Source organism: Trichosurus vulpecula, chromosome 2, assembly GCF_011100635.1.
Source record: "Trichosurus vulpecula isolate mTriVul1 chromosome 2, mTriVul1.pri, whole genome shotgun sequence".
Classification (NCBI taxonomy): domain Eukaryota; kingdom Metazoa; phylum Chordata; class Mammalia; order Diprotodontia; family Phalangeridae; genus Trichosurus; species Trichosurus vulpecula.
The window spans coordinates 173,542,587-173,561,770 of record NC_050574.1 but is presented as its reverse complement, the minus strand read 5'-3'; the positions used below and the strand labels follow the sequence as shown (position 1 = coordinate 173,561,770).

General features: G+C 37.6%; 1 protein-coding gene and 1 pseudogene across 5 annotated transcripts in view; one reads left to right on the top strand and one right to left on the bottom strand.

Annotated features, from left to right (window-relative positions):
* NTM (neurotrimin) overlaps window positions 1-19,184 on the bottom strand; it is a 1,301,011-nt gene that overhangs the window by 546,815 nt on the left and 735,012 nt on the right. The gene's annotated exons all lie outside the window — the stretch shown is intronic.
* Window positions 5,703-6,114, top strand: LOC118838026 (annotated as a pseudogene).

Genomic DNA, 19,184 nt, shown 5'->3' with positions numbered 1-19,184 from the left:
CAATTAGTTGGAAAAGTCTTGACAATTCTATCACCACAATTTCTCAAATGTGTCCCTCCTCTCTATTCGCACAGTCACTACCCAGATCAGATCTTCATTACTACTGAGCTGAAACACTGAAATAGCTTAATAACTGATCTCCCTTCTTCTAGTCCTTTTCCTGTCCAAGGCATCATCCACACTGTTGCCCAAGTAACCTGCCTAAGACACAGGTCTGACCTTGTTATTATCCTGCTCAAAAATCTTTAGTCTCCCCCTATTGCCTCTAGGCCAAAAAACAAAGTATTCAGCTTTGTGTTTAAGACCCTCCATAGTCTAGTTCCAGCCTACTTTTTTCATTATATGTTTCATATAATACCCACTATGTACTCTATAGTCCATCCACACAGATATAATAGCTGTTTCCCTAACTCAACTTTTTATGTTTCACAAAGGCTGTGTGGCCCCATGCCTAGAATGAATTTCCTCTTCAGCTTCACCTCTTAGAATCCCTAGCTGTCTTTATTGTTCAGCTCGGGCAGTACCTCTCTTTCAAAGTTTCTCAATCCTCCCATTTGTTAATATTTTCTTCCTCTTTAAATTGTCTTCCATTGGCCACTTGTCTACATGTGCAACCTCTTGAGTAGAAAAGAAGCACCATAAATTAGAAATGTGTCCTTTTTTGCCTTTGCATCCCCAACAGCTAGTATCATGCCTTGCACATAGTAAACATGAACAAATGTTCATGGCAGAAAGGAAAAAAGAATACAATACATTCAAAAGAGGAATGGGCTCTTCATTCCCTCTCATTGAGGGTCAAGTAGAGACTGGATGATGACTTATTCACAAATGTGTAGGAGAGATTCTTGGTCAGGTACAGGTTGGAATAGATGGCCTCTGGAGACCCTTCTAACCCTAAGATTAGGTGATTCTTTTATTCTCCAACCTCAATATACTAATCCCCAAACATGCCAAACAACACAGTCTATTATATTAGTTAAAAATACCAATAACATTTCTCTAATGGGCCAAGTTCTTCATACCACTATGACCAAATATAATTATACTGCTCCTCTGTTCTGCTTTTAAAACTCTTCTCAACTTGGTTCCATTCTATCTTTCCAGACTTCTTCCCCTACACTCTATCATCTATCCAAACTGGCCTTCTTTCTCTTCCTCACACATTTCACTCCATCTTCTATTCCTTGACTGTATCAGCTGTCTACCATGCCTGAGATACACTAACTCCTTAATTCTGCCTCAGAGAATCCCTCTATTCCTTTAAGATGCAGCATAAGCTCCGTCTCCTACATGAAGCCTTTCCCAGTCTCCTTCTATTGCTAGTGCCCTCCCTTCTGAACTACCTTGTCTTTGACTACTTTGTATATATAAACTTAATATTTATTTTTATTAACTTTATGTTATGTAGGTACTTATCTTTTTTGTTAGAATGTAAGTTCATTGTGAATAGGAATTGTTTCTTTATTTGTACTTATATCCCTGGTGCCTAGCAAAGTGCCAGACATATAGAAAGCACTTAATAAATGCTTGTTGATTAATTTCTCCCTGTGTATGAGTTAGGAACCTACAGAAGCTGCATTTGCTCTACAGGCAAATGGGGTGAACTAAGGCAGCGACTTAATAACAGGTAGCTTAATTGGCCCTGGGAGACTTAGTGCAGAATCCAAAGACATCTATCTTACTTCCAGCAATAAGCTCAGACCTAGAAGAATTTAGCTACACGATGCACAGTAATTATCCAGCAGGTAGAGCAGAAAAAGGTATATTTGGTAATGAAGCATAACACCAACCTAAATAACAAGATTTCTAACTTTAGTGGTGGGACCAAGTTTCCCAGAAGAAAGCAACACATGAATCTTTATGCCAAGTCAGGTGAGGTGAGTAGAAAAATGCACATCTTGACTTTGCCTTGAGGTCAGTAGGAAGAGGTCCGATGAGTAAACTTAATGGAAAAAAAATGACAGTTGGGAAACAAGAGTTAGTTGCCCTTCTCCAAGCTGTTGGCAAATGGAAGTATGTTTGCATAGGGTCTGGTGCAAGGCCCTCATCTCTCAGCCTTTGGTCTCCATGTATTTTCCTGACAGTCCTGGATCCAGGAGCCAACTGGCAGTGCCGGCTGCATTTGCAGGGGAAACAGAGCGGCACTGCCAGCTTTCAGTGACAAAAGGAGTGTTTATAGCAGGCGCGCTGACAGCTGTCCGAGTGCCACATTTATTTACAAAACGTTAGTTAAATTAGTGACAGTTGGCGCTGGGGAGGAAAAGCTGAGAGAAAAGCTGACATTACTTGATCTAGCTGGTGCTTTTGCACTGGTTTTGCTAACCCTATTTATTTATTTATTAATTCTATTTGCTCCCTAGTTTATTTATTGATATGTTCTACCTCATTTTCTGGCCACTGGTTTTAAGAAGCTGTGGATGTTCTGGTCAGTGACTGCTCCATTTTCTTCCGATCCAAAGGTTCTAATGGCTAAAAGTGACTTCTGGGGGTCTATGAAACTCAGTGAGTCTAAATAGATAAGAAATTTCCAGGAAAGTTTCATGACAATGGAGAACATATCTCCTGTACTCTTCCAGAGAGCACTTAGGGATGATCAACATATACTTATTAAGTAATGAATTATCACCACCATCAGCATTACTTCATTACTTCTTTTCTCAGTATGTTTCCCAAAGATATTATTTCTACTTTTATTCTTTCTGACAGTGGGAATTAAATTGTAGGAGGCCAAGTTTCATTTAGAAGTTTAAGAGGTTGTCCTAATGATGAAGGGTTTTTAAGATTCTGGAAACATGTTCCTAGGAAAGCCTATAGAATTTTTTCCCTGAAGATTTTTTTAAAGCCTTACACAGCAACTACTTTTTCACATGCGTATGTTCTGACTCCCCAATTAAATTGTTAGCTCTTTGAGGACAGAGGTCCTTATTTTTTGAGTTGAGGGGTAACTCACTGAAAAAAAATAACGTGATTCTCTTATGATGACAGACTTTGGTTCTCTTACAATAATTATGACAATGGTTTATGACAGCAGCAACAGTAGTAGCTGACATTAAATAGCACTTTCAAGCTTTAAAAATGCTTTATATACATTATCTCATGTAAGCATCACAAAGACCATTTGAGATAGTTAGTGTAAGTATCATTGTCTCCATTTTATATATGAGGGAGCAAAGGATAGAGTGGTGGGCCTGGAGTTGAGAAGTCTCATCTTCCTGAGTTCAAATGTGGCCTCAGACACTCACTATCTGTGTGACCCTGGACAAGTCACTTAACTCTGTTTGCCTCTGTTTCCTCATCTATAAAATGAGCTGGAGAAGGAAATTACAAACCATTCCTTGTCATAAAAAGAAGAAAACCCAAATGGTGTCAAAAAGAGTCAGACATGACTGAAAAATGACCGAACTGAATGGATCGGATAGAATAAGGGACTTAGTTATGATTCACAGCTACAATTTTTAATTGAATATTTATTTGAATTTCTCTTAATAACAGTATTCAACATCTTAGCAAAATAAACCAAATTGTGAAGTCTTTAAAAAAAACCTGTCCATTACAAAAAAGTTAAAAATAAGCTATTTTCTGTATTTCATGGCAAAAAGTAGAACATTGTCTATTAAAACAAACAAACAAAACAACAAACCTTGCATACACAGAGTAGTATTTTAAGATCTACATATTGTGATTCGCAAGATATGATTTGTTGAATGTATACACGATATCTGAATGCCAATATGAATGGGAGAGAAAAATGTGCGCAGCAAATTGAATACTCTAAAAATGTGCTTTGAAGGGGCAGCTTCCTAGTGAATTAACTTAATTAACAAAAGCTAGAATGTTTTAGAGGTGGGATTTGAACTCAGGTCTTCTTAACTGGAGCGCTATCACCTCCTTCGTTGAATCATAGCAACCACAGAACCTTGAAGACCAAGGGGACATTGTCACTCATGTAGTAAACTGCTTATTTTGTGGACAAGAAGACTGAGGTACAAAGTTAAACGATTTACTCTAGAGCATACAACTATTAAGCGGCAGAGCTAAGACTTGAGCCCAGGTCTTTAGACTCACCAGCTTAGTGCTCTTCCCATAATATCATAAACGCTTTGGACTTATTAGTGAACCACGGATTGGACAACTTCTGGAGTCCATTCCCACCCCATGGTTCCATATTTCCATGATCTTTTTGTGAAGCTCTTTCCATCTCTCTGGCCAGACTTGATACTATCATAAATCCCTTTTTGCTACATTCTCATTTAGCTTTGTGAGAAAGAGTCATGGCTGAATTATTATACAAAATTTGTTTGGAATTCCTTCTTGTCATAACAGCTATAAGTCTACAGTGATAATAACCATTTCATTTGGCCTTCTAGTGGGAAGTTCACAGACTCCGAGTTGAGCAGCCAAAATACTGATAGCAAGAAGAGAATCTCCATAGATGGTTTTTACTTAGGGGTAAAAGTCAATTTAAATATATACAACTTTTTTTGTAGAATCACCTCATTCATCTTTCCTGGTCCTATACTCTCTGTGGCAGACTAACTTCTCCATGGCAGAGGGATTAAATGTCTTCTCTAATGTCTCTCCTTCTATCAAAAATGAGTACTGCACCATATCTTGGTATATTTATTGAAGACTCGGAGCACTCCACCCACCACTGATGTTTTTGACAATTATTAGCAAAATAAACACTCCAGTATAAAAAATAAGACTTTGTGTAAAACTGCGTATTTCTGTGCTATATAGGGTTTTTCATATGTTAAATGTTGTTTCCTGGGGTGAATTGCTAGTTACTCTGTTGTGTGTATTTTAAGAATTTTTTTAACTGATATTCTTTCTTTTCTCTTGCTAATTACATATTAATAGTAACTAGCAAAGCAACTATTTTTTCAATCTCTGGGTCAAGGTATATTGTGGCTACTATCATAGTGGATATTGCCCTGGACTTGGCCTTAGAATGAACTGACTCTGATATTAACTAGCCATATAACACAGTTTTTTTTTTTCATTTGCAAGATGGGACTAAATTATCTTTAGTAGTGAATTCACAAGATTACTGTGAAACTCAATTGAAATTACATGCTATTGGAGCAAAATGCTACAGGAGTCCAACCTTAAAGCTATATATTAAGGTGGTATAGCACAGGAGGAAGAATGCAAACTTGGGTTGCAGAGAATTTGCATTCAAATTCCACCCCGAATGACCTTGGGCAAGTTATTTTAAGTCTCCAGGCTTCAGTTTCATCATCTGTAAAATGAGACAGTTGGACTAGCTGGCCTCTTAGGTCCCTTTCATCTCTAGTTCTATGATCCTAAATGACATAGGTTATTCAGGAAATAGAAAAGAAAAAGTCCTTATTGTTTCTGTATATGTGGTGCATGTTTCTCTACCAAAGACTATGAAGGACATGCTAAATAATCTTTTATCTATATGATTATTCATCCAAAATACACAAATGCCATGCAAACACAGGTACAGGTACGTACATAAACATAAAATACAAGTTTAGTTTCAAGTGTGGTTACTTGTTCTCCTTCATTCTTGAAAAGGACCAAAATAGTATCATTGCGTTGGAGTCAAGGTACAGTGTGTCCAACTATGGTTGATCAGACCAATATGACTTTGGACCTCTCTACCAAAAGTCAGGCACATATAGTCCATATAAACCTACTTTGAAAAGGGCAATAGTCTTCCTTCCTCTACCAAGATGTCAGTGTGTATCTCAGTGATCACCAAAGAGAATTACGCACTCTATATCTGAAGCAGCCCAGCAAAGTGTGAGCCAAAGTTCCATTATACAGGGCACACATCTCTTGATGGGGTAGACAAGAGGGTCTCTGCAATGGAAAAGGCCCTGAGGGAGATCTACCTGGGACTCCTGTACCCCACGGAAGACTACAAAGAATATGGCTATGTGATGAATTCCAAGGTGAAGTTTGTTATGATGGTGGATTCCTCCAACAGGAGACGACATTTGAGACAAGATCCGTGGTATGTTTTGAAAGCTACATAATTCCTACACAAATGTCATGTGTAACCCCTTCTATAACTCTGGAGACTGTATTCATTCTAGGGCCTTTGATAACATGGCGACTTCCATGATGGTGCAGGTTTGTTGAGAGACAGTATAGTTTACAATTATTTCTGAAAAATACTGTTTTGTTCAGAACTATATCATGTAGATGTATGTATATATTGCCTCCTCATTTGTATAACATGAAAGCCGCTCTCTTTGGATGTCCAAAAACCCTTGTGTAAAGTGAAAAACTATATAAAACTTCTTTCAATAAAAAGTTGGATCTGTAAAAAAAAAGTGGGGGCAATAGGCAGAAGTTGGATTATATTGTTGTCAATTTGTTGTCCATTAGTTCTCAGTTGTGTGTCTAACTCTTCATGACCCCATTTGGACTTTTCTTGGTAAAGACACTAGAGTAGTTTGCCACTTCCTTCTCCAACTCATTTTCCAGATGAGGAAACAGCAGCAAAGAGGGTTAAGTGACTTGTCCAAGGCCACACAGCTACTAAGAGTCTGAGGCCAAATTTGAATTTAGGAAGATCAGTCTTCCTGACTCCAGGCCTGTCACTCTATCTACTGAGCTGTCCTCTAGATTACATACTCCATATTAAAGAATTAGCAAGCAGTTGAGTATCAGTACAGGTTAGGCACTATACTCAGTTCTGGGGATATAAATAAAAAACAAAAACAATCCTTCTCCAAAGAACTTTACATTTGAATGAAGAAGACAAAATACATATAAATAGGTATATACAAGGAGAAGGCATTAACAGCTAGGGTGATCAGTCAGTCAATTGGTATTTCTTAAGTACTCTGTGTCAGACACCATACTAAGTGATCAGTGTAGGCTTCCTACATTATTAGGGTCTTGAAGGAAGACAAGTATTCTAGGGGCTGAAAGTGAAGAGAGAGGACAGTTCAGGCTCGGAGAGCCAGTGAAAAGGCATGGAGTTGGGGGCCAGAAAATTATGGGAACCAAAGCAATTAGGCTAGTATGGCCAGACCATATGGATGGAAGTAACATGTAGACAGGAAGAATCCAGGTTTTGAAAAGCCAGAGAAGTATATATTTGATCCTCGAGGTAATAGAGAGAGACACTAGAGATTACCAAGTAGGGAAGATAATATAGTCAGACATAAACTTCAAAAAAAGTCATTTTGATAGTTGTATGGAGGATGAATTAGAATGGGAAGAGGATTGAGGCAGGGAAATAAATATGAGGACATTGCAACCGTCCAGGCAAGAGGTAATGAAGGGCTGAACTAGAGTGATGTGAGTAAGCAGAAAGAAGAGGATGTATGTGAGAGATGTTGTGGGGAAGGAAAAGACAAGATTTAACATCTCATTATTTACATGGGGTGAGTGACAGTGAGGAATTAAGGGTGATGCTGAGTTTATGAATCCAAGTTATGTGATGGATATGCCACTTTATCTATCTATCTATCTATCTATCTATCTATCTATCTATCTATCTATCTAACTATGTAGATAAAAGTTTGTATGTGTACATACATATATGCATGTTTGTACACATGTGTGTCTATACATGCTCATATATACATATATGAATATATATTCTATTTCTATATCAGATTTAATTGACAAAAGTTATAGATTGTGAAAACCCATGGAAGTTCAGAAAAGAAAAAAGTAAGGCCCTTGCTAATTACTCAAGCTCTAAAATTACAAGAAATTATCATTTGCAACCTGTCTAGGATAAACATGTTTCAAATAAGAGATATATAGTTATCAATACCATTTATATACCTAGGGACTATAAACAAACCATATGACCTTAAAAGTTACCCACCTTCTGACAGAGAGGTAATAGACTCAATATGTACAATGAGACACACACTTTTGCACATGGCCAATGTGGGGATTTGCTTTGCTTGACTATATATGCTATAAGATTTTTCTTTTTCTTTCTTTTCCCAAGTGGGGAAGGTAAGAAGAAGGAGAGAAAATAAATGCTTGATAATTAAAGAAAAAATAAAATCTATAATTTCTCATCAGTTGCTCCTGTTGGATGCTCCTTAAAATTCATACACACACACATATATATACATGCATGTATATACACATATACATATATATACACATATATACACATACACACACATATATATACATATAGGTATGTATATGTGCATGTGTATATGTATACATATATGTATGTATATATGTGTGTATACACATATATATATGCATTATATACATATAGTGTATATGTATGCATTGTGTGTATTTATGTATGTATGTGTATACCTGCACATGTGCACGCATGTATATGTGTGTACACAATATGTACACATGGTGTGCATGTATGTACATGTATGTGTATGTATTGTGTGCGTATGTATCCTTATGAAGCTGCTTTAATGCTAGCAAGACCTGGGTTCAATCCTACTTCTGATAAACATTGAGTATGTGACCAATGGCAAGCCACTTAATCTTTCAGTGAGCTAGGCAACCCTAGTCTACGACTATAAGTTACAGAAGAACTGCTTACTTACCTTGTTAAAAAAAAGCCCCACCTTCTGCAAGAATTTTTCCCCATCCTCCTTAATGTTTGTACCTTCTTCCTGCAATTTATCCTGTAGACAGCTTGTTTGTATATAGTTATTTGAACATTGTCTCCCCCAAGAGAACATAAATTGTCTTTTGCCTTTCTTTGTAGTCCTATTCTTAGCACAGTACCTGGCACATAGTAGGTACTTAATAAATGTTTGTTGAATGACTGGAAGGTTCTTATATGAATAAAATCAAAGGTGTAATCACTATCCTATCTTAAGGATCTTCATGACTAGCTTGTCTGCTTCTAATTCCTCATTTCCCTTCCAGTCCACCTTCCTCTTCCTCCCAGCCAATTTTACTTGTTTGTTTTTAATATTTGTACTTCAGAAATTGTTATCTATTCTGAATTCTAGCTTTATTGAGTTGTGAGAGATCTGAAAAATCATCAATTTCTGACCCCTTTCCAAAGCATGAACTGCATCTTCATTTCCATGCCTTTCCTACCCATAACTCTCCTGGTCTTCCTCACTATTTCAAACATCTTCACTCCATATATGTACAATGTAGGCCTATCCTATCCTATCCTATCCTATCCTATTCTGTCCTATCCTATCCTATTCTATCCTATCCAACCTATTCTTCATCCCCTATATTTACAAGGTAGGCCCATACTATAATCTCATTGTCACTATGTGACTACCACTTGCATACAGTTCACGAACCTGACTCTTACCTCTGGGTTTATTAAAAAATTTTATGAAGAACAAGCCTACAAATTATCCCATCTGTTTCCCTATTGTATGTCAATTAAAGTACTAAATTTACAAATATCTCTAGTACAAAAGGTTATCCTAAACAAGGACCTTTCAGTGATTAATGAGAAATTTTTCATCTAAAAGATATTTTCCACTAATTATAATGTCTTATCTTCTATCCATTTTGAACATGTTCTAATTTACCATACTTCAGTTCAAGATAAAACTTGTCTCGCAGGTGGTGTTTATACAAGTGCACATGAACACACATGTATACACACACATGGCAAGATAAGCTTTTTATTTATTTCAAATTAACCTTTTGAGGCTTTCAACGTGTAATTATCAATACTGTCTTTCAATTATATGTGAACCAAAGATTCTGCCTCACTTAAATCCAATTCACCCACAAGTCAGGACATTACCTTCGTGATATCATTGGTTCTCTTCAAGAACAAAGGACAAACAGCAATGATAAACCAAATGCTTTTAAACGAATCTTAAACAGGTTCTTGGGGTCATCTGGATCCTTGTAGGACTGTTGGACTACTTCCCTCTAATGTTTTTTAAATAGATTAAGAGCATTTGAAAGCTGATCAGATCAGAGAGATCATCTAGTCCTTCATTTTAAGATGAGGTAGTTTGTTCATGGCCATACCCAGATAATAAGTGGTAGAGATAGGACTAAAAAGCAGGTCACCTGGATCTGATGGCAGTACATTCTCCATTATATCATACCACTCAAGCATAATTTTTGAGTGCTTATAGTATTTCTTTGGAACCGATTCCATTTCCCAACATCCCTTTTGTATCCAAGTCATGCCTATGTATTTCTAGTTGTTTCTCACAGTATCAGTACTTGTTACTGTATGCATTAAATATATTTCTAAACACTCTTAGCCCCTAGTCCATCCTATCTAGAAAATGTTGCTGTTCTTCATTCATGTCCAACTCTTAGTGACTCCATTTGGAGTTTTCTTGGCAAAGATGCTGAAGTGGTTTACCATTTCCTTCTCCAATTCATTTTACTGATAAAGAAACTGTGGCAAACAGGGATAATCTGAAGCCAGATTTGAACTCAGGGAGAGGAATCTACCATGACTCCAGGGTGGGCACTCTATCCACTGCACCATCTATCTGCCTTATTTAGAAATTACATTTCTGGGGGGAGGGAGGGAGACTTAAAGGAAAAAATTATTGAAAGATCATTGATTTTTCTCATTAGATTCACAGCCTCTTTTTGTTTTATTTTTTTTAATCAAACTCACCACCCACTATCATGTGAGACAGTGTATATTTTTATATCCCTATTAAACTTGAACCCAAATTAGAGCTCAAATCCTTCCTCTGACATGCACTGGCAAAAATAACCTTTGGCAAATCACTTATCTCCCAGTGCCTACCAACTCTTGAACAATATGAGTTGCAGAGTAGGTGCTAATCTGCACTTACAGAAGGAGTTCCTCACTGGGAGTCCCCTACACTGATTTAATAAATCATCAGTCTGGCCAATAGCAGCAATAAAAATTATATGTAAAGAATAATCACTTATATCTATATAGTGCTTTGTAATGTCACTTTTATAGATAAGGAAAACAAAGTTCAAAGCAGTTAAGTGAATTGTTACAGATCACACGGATAGTAACATAGCAGAGCTGAGATTCTAACCCAAGTCTCCTAACTACAAATATAGGGCTATTTTCACTACACCATACTGCCTCCCCATTCAAAACAATGGGACTTTACTTGAAAAAGGAGGGCAAGTCTGATTTTATGTTGTTTGTATTTAGGTTTTATACAGTCTAGCACATCCCTAGACCATTTCACTCTCAATATCCCACCCAATCTTTTGACTTGGAAGAGGAAAGGGGGAGGAATTAATGAAGAGAATAAGCATTTACTAAGTCCCTATTATGTGCCAGGCACTGTCCTAAGTGATTTTACAAATGCTACCTTATTTGATTCTCACAACAACCCTATGAGGTAGGTACTACTGTTATTCCCGTCCACTGATCATGGGGGAAACTGAGGCAGACAGAAGTTAAGTGACTTGTACAGGCTAGTAGATGTATAGGACTGGATTTGGAATCAGGCCTTCCTAAAGCCAGGCCTAGTATTCTGTCTACTACAGTAGCTTGCTTCCCTAGAGAATATATCAGCTCATGTTTCAGCTAACTCCAACATAAACTATTAAAATCAAAATTCAGAATCCATTCCATTAGAGGAAGAAACTAGTATTTGCCCATTTCTAATGTAGATAAGCTGCTAGTACTACAAATTAATATTCTTAGTAGGTCAGGGTTAGTGTCAATCTGAGTTTGTGTCTCTCCTAGCACTCTAGCATCAACAACTATATACATACATATACATGTTTGTGTGTGCGTATGTGTGTATATGTATGTATATATGTATGTGTATGTATGTGTATATGTGTGTACACGTGTGTGCACACATATGCACACATATATATCTAGTAGCGGTATTGCTGGGTCAAAGAGTATGTACAGATTTATAGCCTTCTGAGCATAGTTTCAAATTGTTCTCCAGAATGTTGAACAATATTTCTTAAGGAATATATATGTATGTGTATATTATGTATGTATATACTTACACATGTATATGTATGTGTATATGCACATGTGTATATAATATATGGATATGGATGTGTGTGTTTAAGAAATATTGGTTGACATTCTGAAGAATAATTTGGAATTATGCTCAAAAGGCTATAAAACTGTGTATGCCCTTTGACCCAGCAATACTACTACTAGGTCTGTATCCCAAAATGATCACAGGAAAAGGACGCACACACATACATATGGAATATATTTATATCCTATGCAGTATCATGGGTATCTTATTACTTAACCTTATCAGTGGATGGGAGAGAGGCTCGAGGGAGGGAGAGAATTTGGCATTCAAAATTCTTTAAAAAATGAATGTTTTAAACAAACAATTAAATGAATAAATAAGTAAATAAAAAGAAATAATGGTTGAATGAATGGTTATCAGACATTGCAATATTTTATGGATAGACTTCATTAAAGGTGAGGTAGTAGAATTGGTCATGGAATTAGATTCCTGTTCGAAATTCAATGTCTATATGGCCTTAGGCAAGGCATACCTTATGAATGTCAATAGATAGTATGGCATGGTAGAAAGAGCTATGGGTTGAGAATTTGAGGACCTGGGTTCAAACTTCAGTTCTGTTACTTAATAATCGTGAACTTAGGAGCAAGTCACTTACCCTCTCTGGGCCTAAATGTCTTATAAAATTAGAGAATGGACTTAATGTCTCCAAATCCTTTTACTATTTTTTTCCTAATCATTAATAGTAGCAGAGTGGTATCTAGTGCTTTCAAAGTGCTTTGCATGCATTATTTCATTTGAGCCTAACAGCCCAATGAGGTGCTATTAAATATATTAATATTCCCATTTTACAGTTGAAGAAATAGGTTCAGACAGGTTAAATGAAATACCCATGGTCCTATAGCTAGTAAGTAAGAGAAATGATATTTGAACCCAAGCCAAATGCTTAGGACTCCAATTCTAGCATTCTATTACCATACTACCTTTGCATTACTATCCCTAATTTCCATATACAATTAAATATACTGAGTAAAAAAGTCCACATTTTTTTCTGTTCACAGAATTGAAAGGGTTAAGGATATTTTGACTTGAGTGTTTTTGATGAGTAAGTTTGCCCAAAGAAGATTACTCTGGGTGAGGAGCAGTCTTTTCCACTCTTCGCCCACATTAGTAGCTTGTTTGAACTCCAGAGCAGACCTGAAGATTATTTTCACACAAACACATCTCCTGTTGCCTTTACTAGACTGAAAGGGCTTTGTCTGAGGGTTGATTTCAGCTATGTAATTTTCCATGACTCTTTGGGGTTGGTGCTGTTTTCATTAAAAATTCTATTATATTTTTTAAATCCATCAAGGAGATTGTAAGATTAATTCATATTGCCCATTTTGTGAGAAAAGGAAAGATAAAAAAGTCCCTAAAAAGCTTTCTGAACCCAAATGTTTTACACTGACAAGAAAACCAAGTTGGACAAATAAGCCCAGACAATTTAACCATGTCAAAATATGAGATCTGGAAAAAATGCCAGTATAGAAAGACTGACTTCTTTATGCAAACACATTCCAGCTAGTCTATTGTGTTTGGATGATGGACTTCAGAGTTGGATAAAAAGTCTTTTCAGACCTCATTGTAACCCTTTCTAAGACCATCATTCAAATCAGAGATCAAAAACTAAGATCTGTGAACCAAATCTGTTCCAGTGACATTCCAAAATAGCTCAAAGTATCAACATTCCATTTATGAAACTGTGGTGCTGTCCTTGGTCCTGCTCCAACCTTTTGCATGAGGAGGAATGAGATTGTCTCTCCAACCCAGCGAGCAGTTCTGAGACTGGCTGTTGGGAGGAAAGGTTAGAAGTAAATTCTCCAATATCTCCTCTCTGCTTTCCCACTTGCAGTGAAATCCTTGACCCTCCATCAAAATTTCCAAACAAGGAGGAGTACAAAAACAAAAGCAGCAACCCCAACTACCTCCTGGCCCAAACAAAAGGCATCATAAATGTATCTGTAGTACTCCTACCTACCACCCACATGTGGATTTCCCTACCTTAAATTTAAAAATCCCCTCTCTCCCTATCATTGTTTTTTAACATGTAATTGGTCTCAACTGGGCTCTCTCTCTCTCTCTCTCTCTCTCTCTCTCTCTCTCTCTCTCTGTCTCTCTTTCCGTCTCTATTTGTGTCTCTCTCTCCTTTTTATCTTTCTGTCTGCCTCTTTCTATTCCTTGGAAGGCAAGAAATGTCTAGAATAATAGCGAAATATATTATCATATATTTAATAACAGTGAAATATATTATCACAGAGAAAATTATCATATCCCCAAAGAAATGCTATCCTTCAGAAAATGTTTCAAGAAATTAAAGGACAAAGAGCAACTATAGGAGGGCCACTAGTAATAATACCATTTATAACACCTACTACGCACCTGGCAGAGTTTTAAGCACTTTACAAATGTTTAACTCTTTTGATCCTCACAACAACCCCACAAGGTAGGTGCTATTATTATCTCCACTTTAAAGTTGAGGTAACTGAGGCAAACAGAGGTTAGGTGACTTGCCCAAGGTCACACAGCTAGTAAGTGTCTGAGGCCACATTTGAACTCAGTTCTTTCTGACTCCAGGCCTAGCGCTCTGTCTACTGTATCACCCAGCTATCTCTGAACAAAAAAAACCCTAGAGCAGGTTGCCCCTTCATTAAACCTCTTTACAAGAAGTACAGGCATCATTGTGGTCAAGCAGATGTTTGGAACCAGTGGGAGTTGGGGGGCGGGTAGGGGAGAAGCTGGTTTTTACTGACACCTATACACCGAAAACCTGCAGTTCTAACAGTTGTATTCAGGTGAAACTGTCCTCTGCTTTCCCTCCTCCTTCCCCAGTAAACACACTTGTCTGACTCACGGAGTCCTGTGTTCAGCTTGTCTTGCATTGAAACAGTACCCTAAATACAAGCAATTTAAAGTCTCCTAAAACTAGGACTGTTTTCAGCCGCCCAGGCTCTTTTCGAGGGGAGCTGCTGACAGGCCAGTTTATTGGTTATTATCAGTAAACTATTTCACAGAATCCACTGCTGTGAACAAAGCAACTAGCTCCTGAGGCTGCAAAGACCCTTCAAACAAAGCAAGGATAATGTTACATGGATAACACTTTACACCTCCGTGGAGACTTACATCCTAGGAGCTCAAATGCTTTGTTAGTATTAATTAATGAAGCTTTGCAAAGTTCCCCCAGGAGGCAAGTGTCATTAGATCAGCTTCTAACAGAACCACGAGCAGGGAAGGTTGTAGGTCAAGGTCACACTTCATGGTAGACAATATCTTTTGCTCTCACCTATTCTTCCACCCAAGTGCCCAGGCACGTGTGCATATCAAATCCTTGTCTCTCCCTTGTGATGGCCATACCATATGTTTTCATCTGAGATTTTCCAGCACCTTTCTTCCTAGTATCATTTGAAAATATCCAGAAGAGTATTAACTGTCTGAGATAACCTAAGATTATCCTCATTTGGAATACAAGGTTGGAGGGCAAAAATAATCATGTCCTGGTTTACTCAAATGAGAAATATTCTCTGATTCTCTGCTCAAATGGGTACTCCAGAAGGCAAGTCATTCTCTGTTTCCAGTTCACATGAGAAATATCAGAACTTTAAAATTCTCAAATCCTGTTCCTAAGTCTTCAAAGAATGAGATTTCTACTCAAGAACTCATTAGAAGGAGAAATTATATTTATTGGGGGTGAGAGATAGCCAGTTAAACAAACAAACAGAATTATATAACGGCAACAAGTTCTGTATTTGCATTTAGAAGACCAATCCTATCTCATAAGATCACAGTTTTTGAAATGAAGGCGATCATACAGGTCTGATCCAACTCCCTCATGTTGTATGTAATGAAACTGGGACCAGTGAGGTTAAGTAAGTTGCCCAAAATCAAATAAGTTAGGCAGAATTAGGATTCAAACTGAGATCTTCTGAATTTCTTTTCACTTTTGTTTTAACTTTACAGAAATGTAAGATGTGATCTCTGCCACTTACTACCTGTGTGACATTAGACAAGTCACTTATCCTCTCTAGGCCTCCGTTTTCTTCTCTATAAAATTAAACAGTTGGATTAGATTACTTCTAAGGTCTTTTCAGTCCTAAGTCTAGTAACCTATGATACCAAACTTTGTATTCCTCAATATACTATTATAGTTAAGCAAACAGTGTCCTGAAAGGAAACCTTGCTGTAATTCTAGTTAAGTCAGCATCTTGAAGTATAAATAGGAATAAATAGCTTTAACTCTCTGTGGCTCAGTTTTTTCATATGTAAATTTAAAAAGAGCCAGGCTTGATCATTTCTAAAGTCCCTTCTAATGCCTAAATTCTATTATTTTGAAACAGGAAAATAATGAATGGTCTTTTAGTAAAGTGCCTGCAAATTTTGGTGGGGCATACAGAAAGTTGGGCTGTTCACCTGCTATCTTATCTAGCCACTTGGATGCTTGTTGTCAAACTCCTTCTGTCCCATGCTTTGGGATTTGGCTCCTGAGAATACTCTGCATCCCTGATGTCTGTGTACCTAATTGCTTCCAACAACTCCTCTCCCAAGTACCGTCTGAACACATCCTTCTACATTTCATTCCACTTGCCTGATTTTTTGCAGCCCACAGAGGGAGCTATGAGGTGGTAGATCGTAAGAGGCAGAGAAGTAAAGAGATTCATCCCAGAACAGAATACTGTTCTCTGAATGGTATTGCTATTCTGAGCAAGTTAACTCATAAACAACAGATCAATAGTTAACCAAGAGACAACCTCTACCATCAGAGTTGAAATTGAGAGGGGTGTGAGAAAGCCTGAGTGAGACTTTTGGGGGCTCTTTACTTTTTTGGAAATCATCATTATTCTGGAGCTCTCTAATTTGGTTTAATGCAATAGTGTAGATTACTACTCCCTCATGGGGGTTAGATGAAGAGGGACAGCATGAGAAGGGAAGAGGTGACCAATATGCTTTGGTGAAAGTTGGGCATTTGCTCCTGCACACCGTCACACAGAGAAGATTGAATGGGGTGAAATCAGCCCAATGGGATCTGTATGGCCATGGCCTTCTCACTATCACCTCCGCAAGGGCAGTAAGACAGAAGAAATAGCAGTGAACCAGCTCCCCGAGCACATCAAAATTCAGGGATGAGGATAGAAGTGGAGCCAGAGAAGCTGGACTGTCTTAGGCAGGTTGCTAAATAAGGACTCGTAAATCCCCATGTCCTCTTGAACAACTAAATTGTACTCAGAACTAGTTGATGACATAGCCACTTGTGTCCTGCTCACTTTTACAGACATAAAGCTCATGGCTCTGTCCAGTACTCAGGCCATTTAGTATTAACTGATCCCACTGCAGAGGAACAACAGAGCTCAGTCTGACTGAAGCCCAGAAACTGGACACTATAACTCTGTTACTGTTACGTACTTCCTAGGTGACCCTGAGGAAATAAGTCATTTAATCATTTGCTTCCTCATTCCACCAACATGAGAAACCAAGCATCAGAGCACTTACCAGAATATCCAAATGGCAGACGAGTAAAGAAACTAGATTCTCTTCAGCACCGAAACAACTGGGATTTTATATGAATAAAAGGAAGACATTTATTCCCCTCTGCTTGGGATTTCCTGCTTTCTTCTCTCTGATGTCCAAGTCTCATCCTTGCTGTAGATCCTGCCCAAGCTCCATTTCTTCCATAAAGTCTTCCTTAATTGCCCTGGCTGTCAATAATCACTGTTTGCTCTGAAAGCATATTGTCTATTCCATTCTACTCATTTGGTATTTGGCACATGTTTACTTATATAGATACTTAGCCTTTTATTTATATGTCCAATATTCTAATCCAGAAAATAAACCCCTAAAAAAGTCAGGATCATATCTTATGCTTATCTATATCCCCAACACTGAGAGCACCCTCTTTCAAAGAGTAGTTGTTTAATAAATGTCACTACTGACACTGGGGATGATGAAGAAAGTGACCGAGGTGTTAAAGTGTTAGGTTGATTGACAAGGGACAAAAGACCTGTTTAATTGGAAATATATGTATCTAATATTATCAAAGGGGAGCTAGGCAGCACAGAAGATAGAATGTTGGGCCTAAAGTCAGGAAGTCTCAGTCTGGCCTTACACACGTACTGGCCTTGTGACACCAGGCAAGTCATTTAACCTTATTGGCCTCAGTTTCCTCATCTATAAAATGAGCTGGAGAAGGAAAGGGAAAATCACTTCAGGATCCTTGCTGAGAAAACCCCAAATGGGGTTACGAAGAGTCAGACATGACTGAAATGACTGAACAAATATTATCAATACTATATAAACTCCTTGATGTTAGGGCTTGTTTCATCCTTTGTATTTGTATCTCTATTTCCCAACATACAGTAAGCACTAAATAAATGCTGGTCGATTTATAGATGCATAGAAGATATTCAACTAAGTGCTAGGATAGATACAAAAGAAATAGAAAACATGATATTGTCCTAGAAAATCACAGGATCCTCTTCAAATCATAGATCTACAATTGGAAGTAAGCTCAGAGGCCATTTAGTCTAAACCTCTCATTCTACAGATCAGGAAACAGAGACCCAGAAAGGCTAAGGGTCTTAACATTTCAACTGGAAAAATGAGACATACATACAAAATAAATAATAAATGCTAAGTGGTATATGATTAAGTACCCAGATGAGATAGTAAGTGTTATAATAATTCTGAGGTGTGGAGATCAATGAGGAACAGTAATAAGAGAAGTCCATGTGAAAGACAGGTTCTCACAGGTGTCTAGTTAACTTTAAAATTTTATATTCCTTCATATTAAATGACACCAATTTGAGCTTCATGTAGCACATCTACAGGAGGATGCAAAGAAGGCAAGAACACAAACTTTTATTGCACAGTGGGAAGATCTCTGAATTTAGAATCTAAGAAAATGGGTTTGAATCCCAGCTCAGCTACTGACTACTTAAGCAAGTCATTTCCCTACCCTGGACTTTGATTTCTTCATACATATACAAAATGAAAGGGAGAGAGGCTGTGGATGAGATGAGCTCTCAAGTCCCTGTTCTAAATTTTAGGAGGCTATAATCATCTCCCAGAGAGAGATGATTTCCAGAGAACTATGCAGGAGTATCATGACAACATCCCTGGCTACGATGAAACATTTTTAAAAGTTTCTTAATACTAGAATGTGTTTACAATGGCAGCATTTTTCCCCAAGAGGTATGATAGAAATTCTCAAAACACAGAAATGGACACAAACATACGAAGAGCAAAAATAAAACTAGAACCAAAAGTCCTCTGCTGGATATG